The following is a 12,636-nucleotide window of genomic DNA, read 5'->3' as shown; positions in this document are numbered from 1 at the left end:
CTTCCCTAATTTCTTTCTCAGCCTGTTTATCATTTGTATAAAGGAAGTTTACTGATTTGAGTTAATTTTATCTAGGGTACTTTGGAAAAAGTGTCAGCTGGCTTTGCAGCTATGGTTCCACTGGGGCTCGAACCCAGGACCTTCTGCGTGTAAAGCAGACGTGATAACCGCTACACTATGGAACCACCACTTGAGTTAATTTTATATTCAGCCACTTTGCTGAAGTTGTTTATGAGCTGTAGGAGTTCTCTAGTAGAATTTTTTCGGTCCCATATCTATGCTATCATATCATCTGCAAATAGTGATACCTTTACTTCTTCATTGCCACTTTGTATCCCCTTGATCTCTGTGTTGTCTTATTGCTCTAGCTAGAACTTTGAGTACTATATTGAATAGATACGAGAAGAGTGGGCATCTTTGTCCTGCCCCTGATTTTAGTGGGATTGCTTCAAGTAACTCTCCATTTAATTTAATATTGGCTGCTGGTTTGCAGTAAATTGCTTTTGCTATGTTTAGGTATGGACCTTGAATTCCTGATCTCTCCATTCTTTTTAACATGAAAGGTATTGTATTTTGTCAAGTGCTTTTTCTGCTTCTAAGGAGATGATCATGTGAGTTTTTCTTTGAAATTGTTTATATAGTGGATTATGTTAATGGATTTTTGTATATTGAGCCAATCATGCATCCCTAGGATGAATCCTACTAGATCGTGTTGAATGATGGTTTTGATGTGTTCTTGGATTCAGTTGGCAAGAATTTTATTGAGTATTTTTGCATCGACATTCATAAGTGAGATTGGTCTGAAGTTCTCTTTTTTGGTTGGGTCCTTCTGTAGTTTAGGTATCTGAGTAATTGTGGCTTCATAGAAGGAAGTAGGTAGTGCCCCTTCTGTTTCTATTTTATGGAATAGTTTGAGGAATATTTGTATTAGGTCTTCTTTGAAGGTGTGGTAGAATTCTGCACTAAAGCGATCAGCTCTGGACTTTTTGGGGGTTGGGAGGTGCTTAATGACTTCTATTTCCTTAGGGGATATGGGTCTGTTTAGACAGTTTACCTGCTCTTGGTTTAACTTTGGTATGTGATATTTGTCTAGAAAATCATACACTTCATCTAGATTTTCCAGTTTTGTTGAATATAGTCTTTTGTAGTAGGATCTGATGATTTTTAAAATTTTCTCCATATCTTTTGTTATGTCTCCATTTTCATTTCTGATCTTGTTAATTTGGATACTGCCTCTATGCCCTTTAGTTAATTTGACTAGGAGTTTATCTATCTTGTTGATTCTTTCAAAGAACCAGATTTTGGTTTTGTTGATACTTTGTATCATTCTCTTTGTTTCTATCTGGTTGGTTTCAGCCCTGAGTTTGAGTATTTCCTGCTTTCTACTGCTCTTGGAAATCCAGGACACAATAAAGACCAAATCTAAGAATAATAAGAATAGAGGAGAGCTAAGATCCCCAGCTCAAAGGACCTGAAAATATCTTCAACAACATCATAGAAGAAAAGGTCCCCAACCTAAAGAAAGAGGTGGCCATTAATGTACAAGAAGCCCAAATAAATGGGACCAGAAAAGAAAATCCTTTCATCACATAATAATCAAAATATTAAAATTTAAAACATTAAATCAGAACAAATAAAGACTATTAAAAGCTGCAAGGAAAATGGGCCAAGTAAGATATAAAGGCAAACATATCAGAATTACACCACACTTCTCAACAGAGACACTGAAATCCAGAAGAGCCTGGTCAGAGGTCATGCAGACCCTAAGAGAACACAAATGCTAGCCCAGGCTACTATACCTAGCAAAACTCTCAACAAAGACGGAGAAACCAAAAATATTCCAGGACAAAACCAAATGCAAACAGTATCTAACTACCAATCCAGCCCTATAGAGGATCCTATAATGAAAATTTCAACACAAGAAAGGTACCTGCACCAAAGAAAGGACAAGGTATTAAGCATCTCACAACAAAGCCAAAAGGAGAGAACCACAAGCTCATAAAACCACCGGAAAAAAAAAAGATATCAGGAACCAACACATCTCTCTTTAATATGTCTCAATATTAATGGACTCACCTCACCTATAAAAAGACATAATCTGGCCATTGGTGGCGAGCTAAGGTGGAGGCAAGCAGCGGCAGTGACGCGGCAGTGCCATGGCAGGCTCGCAGGATCCCTGCAGCCTTGGTGATCCCAGGCTGACAGCCAGAGAGCAAAGTGGCTCAGCTCCTGGAGAGAGAGTCGAAGAAAACGAAGGGCAGCCACTTGTGCCTGCTGGCTCCCATTAGGTCAGTTCCTGCAGCAGTACCTGACAGCCTTGGTGAAGGCTCTGCCCAGTAGAGATCATGTATTGCCTCTAGTGGCTGCTGCCCGTCCTCCTCATCCCCAAGCCCCTCAACCCTGCTCTGTAGTTCAGCCACTCCATGTTCATGGGCTTCTACCTGCTCAGTTTCCTCTTGCAACATAAACTTTGCACAATATGTGCTTTGGTTTTCCTGGCAGCCCTCTTTCTCATCTACTATAGATGCTGGGGAAATTGTTTCCTGTACCACTGCTCCGATTCCACACTTCTGAAATCAGCCCATGACCCCAGTGTTGTAGGCACCTAACATCTGCGGAGATAGCTTGCCAAGGAAGCAGAAGACGGGAGGGGAGGCATTGACATAAGTCATAAAGCATTGGAGTTTCAAATCCTGCATCCCTGCGGATACCACATTCCTAAAGGAGCCTTTTGGCTTGTGATGTTTTATCCTTACAATGTGAATAATGGCACTGATCGGTGCTTCTATTGTAGAGTCCTGTAGTTGTGGGTGGTCTTATGTTTGTGTATTCTGTCACCATCTGAGTCCCGGCTGATGGATTGGGCCACCCCCTTGCTCATTGATTTGGGGAATCTATACCCTTGATATGTTGATGCACTGTAGCCTCAATGTCACCTCCATAACCCTTTCTCACCAATACCTTCCTCGTTCCCTCCTCAGTCCCTTTCCCTGTTTTCCCCTTGGTTCTCTCCCATCCCTTTCCTTTTTTGGAGAGAGCACCTGTCCAAGACAGGGTTTGTTTTTGTACTTATCTCAAATTTGAAGAGATTGCTGATGCCCAAGAGCCTCGCTTTTTCATCCTTCATTCCCTGTTGAGAAGGTGAGACGGACTCATGTCTCAACTGCTCATTATCTACAGACCTCCAGTATTTTCTCTGCCTCATTTTAAGAAAGAAGCGATGGGAAGACATTGCTCTTTGGTCTGGGTATCTGGGCTCCTGCCTTCCAGCCTAGCCTCTCTCCCTTTGCTCTTCCTCCTGTCTCTCTCAGTCAACCTAAAGGGGCTGCCTCATGTCTCCAGTGCATGCTCTTCAGGAGGGAGATGTGCAGTTTTCTCGTAGACCCAGTGATCCCTGGCTGAGTGAATGGGAAAGTATTACGTTTTTCATAGCAGCCATGATTCCCTTGATAGGTCTTTGGATATTTTTTGATGTGCCCTGTATGTGTGTGCACTCGTGTATGTACATACATATGTGTGAGTGTGTGTGTGTTGTGTGTATATGTGTGTTTACATACTAATACATGTGTATATTCCTTTTGAAGAAGCTTTACTGAATGTGTTCTGATTTTGTGGTTTAGTAGTAGTAGCTAGCTAACGTAGTTAATAAAACTCCTGCTGCAGTTTTTATTTAGCATGAGGATTGTAGAGCGACCAGCACAGTGGACTCCAAGGTGGTGCAGACAAGACCCAGGGGAGCAGTCGCCATCATCCTCCCACCAAGAGCTTTTTCATTCCTGCATGTAGAGTGTATACTATGAATAATACACTGGAAGAAAAATTTGGTGACTTTGTACTTGTTTGCTTTTCTCTGCACTTCAGAAACAGGTGTTTCCAAATGAGACTTTCTCCTGGCTCCTGCCCACTGGGGATCAGCATGGTTGTTCTTCCAGTCGGAAATGTACCCTTCTCCTCCCCCCTCTCCTGTGTGCGAGTGGGGGTGGTGGGCCAGGCACAGGACAGAGCTGGAAGCAGGCTTCTGGAGAGTGGTACTTGGAGGCCACACTTGTAAAACACTTGAACTGCTGTTGTAAAGCTTTTATTTCTGATGTGTTCATTACACAGCTGTTTGAAATGTTTAATAAAGCTTTATAAACTTAAAAAAAAGACATAATCTAACAGACTGAATACACAAACAGGATCCAACATTTTGCTGCATGCAAGAAAAACACCTCAATAACAAAGACAGACATTACCTCAGAATAAAAGGCTCGAAAAGGTCTTCTAAACAAATGGTCCCAAGAAACAAGTTGAAGTTACCATCCTAATATCCAATAAAAGAGACTTTCAACCAAAAGGACACTTCATATTCATCAAAGGAAAAATCCACCAAGAGAAAGTCTCAATTCTGAACATCTGTGCCCCAAATGTAAGGGTACCCACATTCATAAAAGAAACTTTTCTAAAGCTCAAAACACTCATTGAACCCCACACAATAATAGTGAGAGACTGCAACCTCCCACTCTTACTAATGGGCAGGTCATTGAAACAGAAACTAAACAGAGACACTGTGAAACTAACAGAAGTTATTAATCAAATGGATTTAATACATATCTACAGAACATTTCACCCTAAAACAAAATATTCTTTCTTCTCAGAACCTCATGGTACCTTCTCCAAAATTGACCATATAATTGGTCACAAAAAAAGCCTCAACCGATACAAGAAGATTGAAATAATCCCATGCATCCTATCAGATCACCATGGCCTAAGGCTGGTCTTCAATAACAACAAAAAGAACAGAAAACCCACATACTCATGGAAACTGAACAACTTTCTACTCAGTAATAACTTGGTCAGGGAAGAAATGAAGAAAGAAATTAAAGACTTCCTGGAACTCAATGAAAATGATGACACAACATACCCAAACTTAGGTGACACAATGAAAGCAGTGCTAAGAGAATTTTCCTCTTCATAGCACTAAATGCAACTTAACATCATATCTGACAGCTCTACATCAAAAGAAGCAAACACACCCTCCTGTCCTTATTAGATGTCTTAGTGACTTTTCTTTTTTTTTTTTTTCTGGTTTAAAAAAATATTCTTTTTTTCATTGCAGTACTGAACTTTGTGCCCAGTATACAGGTCTACTCCTGACCCCACACTTGCATCCCATACATTCTTAATTTTAAAATGAAAACAAAACAAAACACAAATTCTTATTAGAAACCTAAAGGATTACATAAGGTAAAAGTCCACATTGTTATAAACCAGTGGTAAAAAGTTCAAAGATGAGCACAGGGTTCAAAATGAAGGAGCTAGAGAAAGTACCCAGGGTGCTTAAGGGGTTTGCAGCCCCCTAGGAGAAACAACAATATGAACTAACCAATATCCCCAGAGCTCCCTGGGACTAAGCCACCAACCAAAGAAAACAAATGCTGGGACTCATGGCTCCAGCTGCATATGCAGAGGGATGGTCTAGTTGGTCATCAGTGGGAGGGGATGCCCTTGGTCCTGTGAATGTTATATTATATGTTCCAGTATAGGGGAATGCCAGGCAGGGCCAGGAAGCAGGAGTGGGTGGGTTGGTGAGCTGGGGGGAAGGGATAGGTGGTTTTCAGAGGGGAAAATAGGAAAGGGGATAACATTTGAAATTTAAGAAAATATCTAATGAAAAAAAAGAAAACTTCAAAGATAATTATATATTTAAGACACCTTTCAGATCCAGTAAAAAATATTGTACTTCAGTTTTTGTTTTGTTTTTTGATTGTTTTAAAGGAGGTCTAAGCCGTTAGTTTAAGGTGTTTTACTAAGGACTAGGGACTTGAAATATGATATATATTCATTTACATCTCAGATGATATCCCACTTCCAGGTTACCCCTCCACAAGTCCCCCCATCCCACAACCTCCCTCACCTCCCTACCCTTTGCCTCTATGAGGGTGCTCCCTCACCCACCCACCCTCTTGGGCTCTACCCCTCCAGCATCCCCATTTGCTGGGGCCTCAAACCTCCACAAGACCAAGGGCCTCCTGTCCCATTTACATCTGACAAGACCATTCTCTGCTATCTATGTATTTGGAGCCATGGATCCCTTCCTGTACACTCCTTGGTTGATGGTCTAGTCCCTGTGAGAACTGGATGGTCAGGCCAGCCTATGTTGTTCTTCCAATAGGGTTGCAATCCCCCTCAGCCAGTCCTTCTGCCAGCTACCCCACCAGAGTTCCTTAGCTCAGTCTGATGGTTGGCTCTAAGCATCCACATCTGTATTGGTTAGTTGCTGGCTGAACCTCCCAAGGTTCCTCTCAGCAAGTGCCTCTTGGCAACGGCAACAATGTTGAGTTTGGTGTCTGCAGACAGTGAGACCATAACCAACAAAAAGTATTTAGCTGGGAATTTGTTTACAGTTCAAAGGGTTAGTCCACGACTATCATGGTGGGATGCATGGCAGCAGATAGGTATGGCCCTGGAACAGCAGCTGAGAAGTTACATGTGGGGACAACAGCCATGAAGTAAAGAGGGAGAGGGAGAGAGCTCCAACTGGAAATGGCATGAACTTTTGAAACCTGAAAACTCATTCCCATGACACACGTCCTAATCCTCCCCAAACAGTTCCATCAACAGTTGATCAAGCCTTCAGATATATGAGCCTTTGGGGCTCTCTTTTAGATCACCACATTTTCTTCTTCTTTTTTAATATGAGGAAATTAAAGTTCATAGGTCTTAAGCAAGTTGTTCTATGTCACTGGTCTGTCAATATTGACAGATATAACATAGAAATTAATTACTTATAATGCTAAGTCCCTAAAACAGTGAATGATCTCTTTCTTCTGATCACTGGCTTTCTGATGGGTAACAGACACCAATTGTTCCATCATACATATCAGCTGGTGAACATTGCCCAATGCCTCAGATAAGTCTCCTTGGCTTATCTGGTCAGAAGACTCCTACTAAAATGCTCATTCTGACTCTTAGACCTTTATTTTGAATATTCCGGTGTAAAAGGTTTGGGACAAGACATAGACATTGGAATTTTTTTAAAAGCACATACGATTTCTTATCATGTTATGTTTGAAGATCATTGGCTTAGATGATGTCATAGTTTTCCTTTTCAGGTACCAGTAAAGAGACCATAAAGAACCAACCTCAATAAAGTGATCTGTGTTCACACCCAAGGAAGGAGGCCAGTGTCAAAGACCATGGGGCAGAAGTAAGTCAAGGGGTGTGATAAGTCAAGGAGACTGAAGACTTGAAAGGCAAGGACCAGTACAGAACCCAGTTAGAAATGAGTTGGCAAATAGCAGTATGCTGGTAAGGGTGCCTTCAAGTAGAAAGAAACAGTGATCTCACATTGGGTGGAGCACCAGACATGATGATAAGATCAGAGGTGCTTATTTCTTTGAATAGTTCTAACTATTGCTAAAGCAGTAAATGCTCCTATGCATTAGTAAGAATGCACTGGAGGCTCTTTCAGAGCATTGCACATAAGTTTAAGATCTAGTACACTATGAAAATGTCAAAGATGATAACAACCCAATTGAGAAACAGAGACTTCAGAATTTACATTAAAATGCAAGGTGGTTTTGTGACAGGATAGCAGAACTGTGAGCATCTTTAATAGGAAAACCTTGATGAAGCTACAGTAGTTGGATGATTATACTTTCATGGAGGGGTTTGGACGGACGTGGGCCTCAGAGTAGCCAGGATCTAGACAGACATAAAGAAAGGAGACATGAACAAACAAGGAACCGACGGAGTTAGAAGCATGAAAAGCAGGCTTCTGCTCAGCAAAGATGTAGGTCAGTGAGCAATTTAATGGGGGATAGAAAGGCAATGGCTAGAGAGATAGGTTTGAAGCACCTTGAGTGTCAACTAGTAAAGTTTAAATATGTCCTTAAGAAATAAGGATTTATTTATGCCTTTCTTGGATCATCATCTAAGAAGGAACATTACAGTGTTTCTGGAATGAGCTCTTGTGAAGAATAGGGTTAAGGTGTTGTTAGTAAAGAGGGAAAGAAATGGGCTAGAGAGATGGATCAGCGGTTAGGAGAACTGACTGTTCCAAAGGTCCTGAGTTCAAATCCCAGCAACCACATGGTGGCTCACAACCATTTGTAATGAGATCTGACACCCTCTTCTGATGCATCTGAAGTCAGCTACAATGTACTTACATATAATAAATAAATAAATAAATAAATATTTTTTAAAAGGGGGGAGGGGAGAAATGCAGCTGAACAGCTTGCACAGCATTGGGTGAGGGACTTGGCAGAGAAAGTAGAGACAAAGTGGGCAATAAATTTAGACTTTTCAAATTTCAATAAATTTACACTTTTCAAATTCACATTCTGCAGTGTATTTTTATGATAATACTTTTTTGTTCATTGACTCATTGAGGTGGCATTCACCAAGATACCTTCCTGATTGTCCTAGAGGGTCCTAGAGGTGTCATGTGTTTCACTATTTCCTTTTCAAGTCCTCCTGGGCATACAATAAGACACTCAAAAATAACTGCAGAACTTATACATACATACATACATACATGTGTATTATTGTACTAATTAAGTTACATTTATTTTCCCCTTTAATCCTTTCAGAATTCTGATGGAAGATGGTTTCCTTCATTAGGTACAAATCACAGGCCAATTAACTGGCAGTCTGAAAAGTTAATTCTCCTAAAGATAAATATAAATAGTGGACCTGGGTTTGAGCAGTTTGAATCCAGAGAGTTGTTTTTTAAGTCCCATATTATATGGGCAACCTCATAAATGAATGACAGATAATATTGTTAGTACTATTCCTGGACAATGATTCCTGCATATTCCTGAATCCATTCATTGCCTACACCGATTGGCTTGGCAATACAAGCTGCATCTGTCCTAACTACTCAAACAGACAAATCATAAACTGTAATGAACAAAGCTGAACTTTGTTGCTGACAATTCAAGTTTAGTCCTTCTCCCTTCTGCATATGGAAAAGGTGAGCTTAAACATGAAATGTTAGTAAGGGAAGAGACAAAATGTAAACAAATGGGGCTACCTGAGAACAATTGCACAAATCTCACCATACAGGCAATGAACTACTTACATGCAAAGGTGACTCTGAAAATGTAAGAGCTTGGGGAATTAGAACTCAGTTCTGGAGTCTGCCCTGAGTATGGTTGTAGGATACACCAAATACTGAGTGACAGCTGAAGGAGAGCAGTGTAGTACAGAAGTTAGGGACTTAGAGCACAGACCAGACTGAGACCAAATCATGTCTTAGTGCAAAAGGTTTCCAACACTCACAATTGAGTTTTCTCTCCTGTAGAGTGTGGAGAGTCACAGTAGTTAGGAGGATTAAATGAATTGATGTACTTAAGGGCTTGAAATCCAGTCATTCAAGCTTCTAACCTGGAGCCATCAGCTCTTAAGCCATATGAGCCTAAAATTGTCATCATCATCATTATTATGTGGTTAAGGCTATTACATCACTATGTAAAAATATGAGTGACTTAAGGAGACACAAAAGATAAGAAACCCCCAAGGTTACAGTAATCTAGGCTGAAAAGCTAAGAACCTCCATTAAGGTAGTGGCTTTATAAGCAGGGCAAAGTATTCCATACCCATAATCCCAGCACTTGAGAAGCTGAGTCAGGAGGCTCATGAGTTTGAGGTCAGTCCAGAACACATGACAAGGCCTTGTCTCACAGTGTGTAATGGAAAATGTGCTCAACACATATTACATACTTGAATGAAACTGCCCTTCTGTAGCAATGTGATATAAGATGACTAACGTGCACAATGAAAAGGATCAAAGTAAAAAAAAAAAAAAAAAGCATCATTAACATCAACAATAGCCCCAACACAAACAAGCACCAATAACAAATCAAGGTTGGAAAGGAAGGAAAAAGCTAGGTTTGCTAGCAGAACATAACACTATTGTCATTAAGCAGATGAAGGTGCAAGTAGAGACTTGCCTGTGCCGTGCTGCCACTGGAGCACAGCAGTAGGTGGGTAGACTTGGAGTACTGCTGCTCCCACCACAGTCTTGATATAAACTCTGGGTGCAAGTTTGGCTAAAGTGTTGTGTAGAATACTTTTACAGTTCATGACTCTGGTATGTTACATCTCTTGCTTTTCTTAAGATGACCAACTATTTTGGTTTGGTTTGGTTTGATTTTTAGTTTTGTTCTTTGAGGGTACCCCGGGATGCCCTTAAACACATAATCCTCCTGCCTCAGTTCTTAAGTGCTGAAATTACAGGCATGTACCACTATGATTTGTTAAACAAACTGACTCTTACAGACAGTCCTAAATGTCACAATGGTTAGTAATCTGACTGCTTGTGTAGCTAAGTGGCTCTTTTAAAGTCATTATCATTTATTATCAGTGCAAATACTTTGATTAATGTTTTAATAGCTTATCCAATATTTCTGAGATTATGTTTATTATCACCTGATTGATTTAGCAGAACTTTAAATTACTAGGGATCAAAGCAGACACAAAATACCCAACCCTTGTTTCTTGAGATTGCTGTTTCCCTGAGTTCAGAGTTCAGATCTTTATAGTTCCTTTTAGAAGCTGTACATTCCTAGAAGGTGACTAGTGATGTGGTCGTCTCTACATCAAAGCATAGCACAACTTTCAGTCTTTCAAGGGCATTACAGGAACTAGTAAAACATGGTTCTTTAGGCAAACAAATAGGTTAAGAGTCCCTCTTCCCCACTTTCAGTAGGGTTTATTTGGCCACTAGTGATCTAAGATTTACTATGAAGACCAGGCTGGCTTCATTTTTACTCTGTGACTAGAGTGCTTTGAATATTAGCTATCACCATTAGGGACTGGGTAATTCTTTGTTGTGATGGTGGCCCTGTGTTTTGTAGATGCCTTTCTGCGTCCACTGTCTGTACCCAACAGATGCCAGTAATAGTTTCATTCTCCACTTTATTAGAACTCAAAGTGGTCCTAACATTGCCATGTATCACCAAGGGAGAAAATAATCCCCAATTAAAAGCCACTTAGCCTTCTCACTGCTGATTTTAAACCCACATGGAGTGAGAGCATATGACACATGTTCTATCACTGAGGGCTTCCAAGTTTGTTGCTTCTTATATGTGATGTATTATTTATAAGAGCTATTAATCTAATCTGCAATTTGAGATGTAGAAAAAGGAGACTTGCTTTTGCTCAATGTTCCTTTTTTGGGGAGTGCGGGGATTTTCCAGACAGGGTTTCTCTGAGATGTAGAAAAAAAGTACAGGAGACTTGCTTTTGCTCAATGTGGGGAGAGGTTCAAGACAGGATTTTTCTGTATGTTCCTAGCTGTCCTGGAACTCACTCTGTAGACCAGGCTGGCCTCAAACTCAGAAATCTGCCTGCCTCTGCCTCCCAAGTGCTGGGATTAAAGGTGTGTGCCACCACTGCCTGGCTTGCTCAATGTCCTTTATAATAATAATAATAACTATTATTATTATTATTATTATTATATTTTTTAATTCGGCATTTTCTTCATTTTTGCTCAATGTTCTTAAGCAAGTACTTTGAAGCTATTTAACTGAGGCTTCATATGTAACTAGTATATGCTTGGCACTATTCCCACCCACCAAGGTTACAAACACTTTCTTTACTTTCAAGGAACTTTCTGAGCTGGGCGTGGTGGCACATGCCTATAATCTTAGCAGAAAAGAAGATGAGTCAGGAGGATAAAGGCCAGTCTAGGCCCCCCTCTCTCACATACAAAACAAAACAAAACAAATACAGCTCACAGAGAATTACCCATCAACTGGGGAACCACAGGCAACAGTAAATGCTGCAGTACAATACTTATAACCAAGACATGAAAGCATAAAAATACAGATAACAGCTTCTTAAGGATGTCAAAGAAAGCCCTTCAGAGGTAATGTAGAATTTACCAGACACAGGAGAATAAAACCCTGAAGCAACCTCTGTACAAGATTAGAAGCCTCTGTACATGGTCAGGGGCATGGCATTTAAAGCAGATAGCATGTATGCAGATTAGAGTAGGGGAGTTAAGTTTGGATGGAAAGTGACTGGGACAATAGATGAGACCTAGGTGCTGTAGGGGTTTGAAACTTTATAGACAGAGATCTGAGTCCAAGGGCACCCACCAAAGAATCCCAGGGACAGCTCTTGAAATACCCAGGTTCTAGTGTCCTAGAGTGATGAATTGGGCCAGGACCAGGAGGTAAGAAATAGAGACCAAAATAGATTATTAAAATGGAAAAACATTCCCAACATGGGAGTAAACTAGAAAGCTGAGGGTACAGATAAAGAAGTCCTGTTTTAGGAGGCTCAAAGCCTTAGGGTATTTATACAGTAGCAACTCTACCAGAAAAGCAGTGAGCTTTTCTTGACTATGTTCTGTTTAATGTATGAAGGCCAGGTGAGAAAGGGCTTCCAGACATTTTCTGCCAACTGGTTTCCTTTATATGTTAATCTACCCAACCCTGTTCCCCAGACAGGGTTTCTTTGTGCAGCAGAGCTCTCGCTGTCCTGGACTCACTTTGTAGAACCAGCTGGACTTCAACTCACAGAGATCTGCCTCCTCCTGAATGCTGGGATTAAAGAGAAGTGCCACCTTGGCTATATGTTAATCTTAATAAAGCTTAATAAAGTTTTCTTTCTCCACATCTATTCTTTTGCCAAAACTAAAGTCTT

At 40.6% G+C, this 12,636-nt stretch overlaps 1 non-coding gene and 1 pseudogene across 1 annotated transcript; one reads left to right on the top strand and one right to left on the bottom strand.

The window, feature by feature from the left end:
* Positions 1 to 112: 112 nt before the first annotated feature.
* Trnav-uac lies at positions 113 to 185 on the bottom strand. The gene has a single exon. It is a non-coding gene; the product is annotated as a tRNA-Val (tRNA).
* Positions 186 to 2,345: 2,160 nt separating this feature from the next.
* Positions 2,346 to 2,609, top strand: LOC110304149 (annotated as a pseudogene).
* The last annotated feature ends 10,027 nt before the right edge of the window (positions 2,610 to 12,636 follow it).

Source organism: Mus caroli, chromosome 1 (assembly GCF_900094665.2).
Source record: "Mus caroli chromosome 1, CAROLI_EIJ_v1.1, whole genome shotgun sequence".
In the NCBI taxonomy this organism is placed as follows: Eukaryota; Metazoa; Chordata; class Mammalia; order Rodentia; family Muridae; genus Mus; species Mus caroli.
The sequence above is the reverse complement of the archived record's forward strand: the minus strand, read 5'-3'. Positions and strand labels throughout refer to the sequence as shown.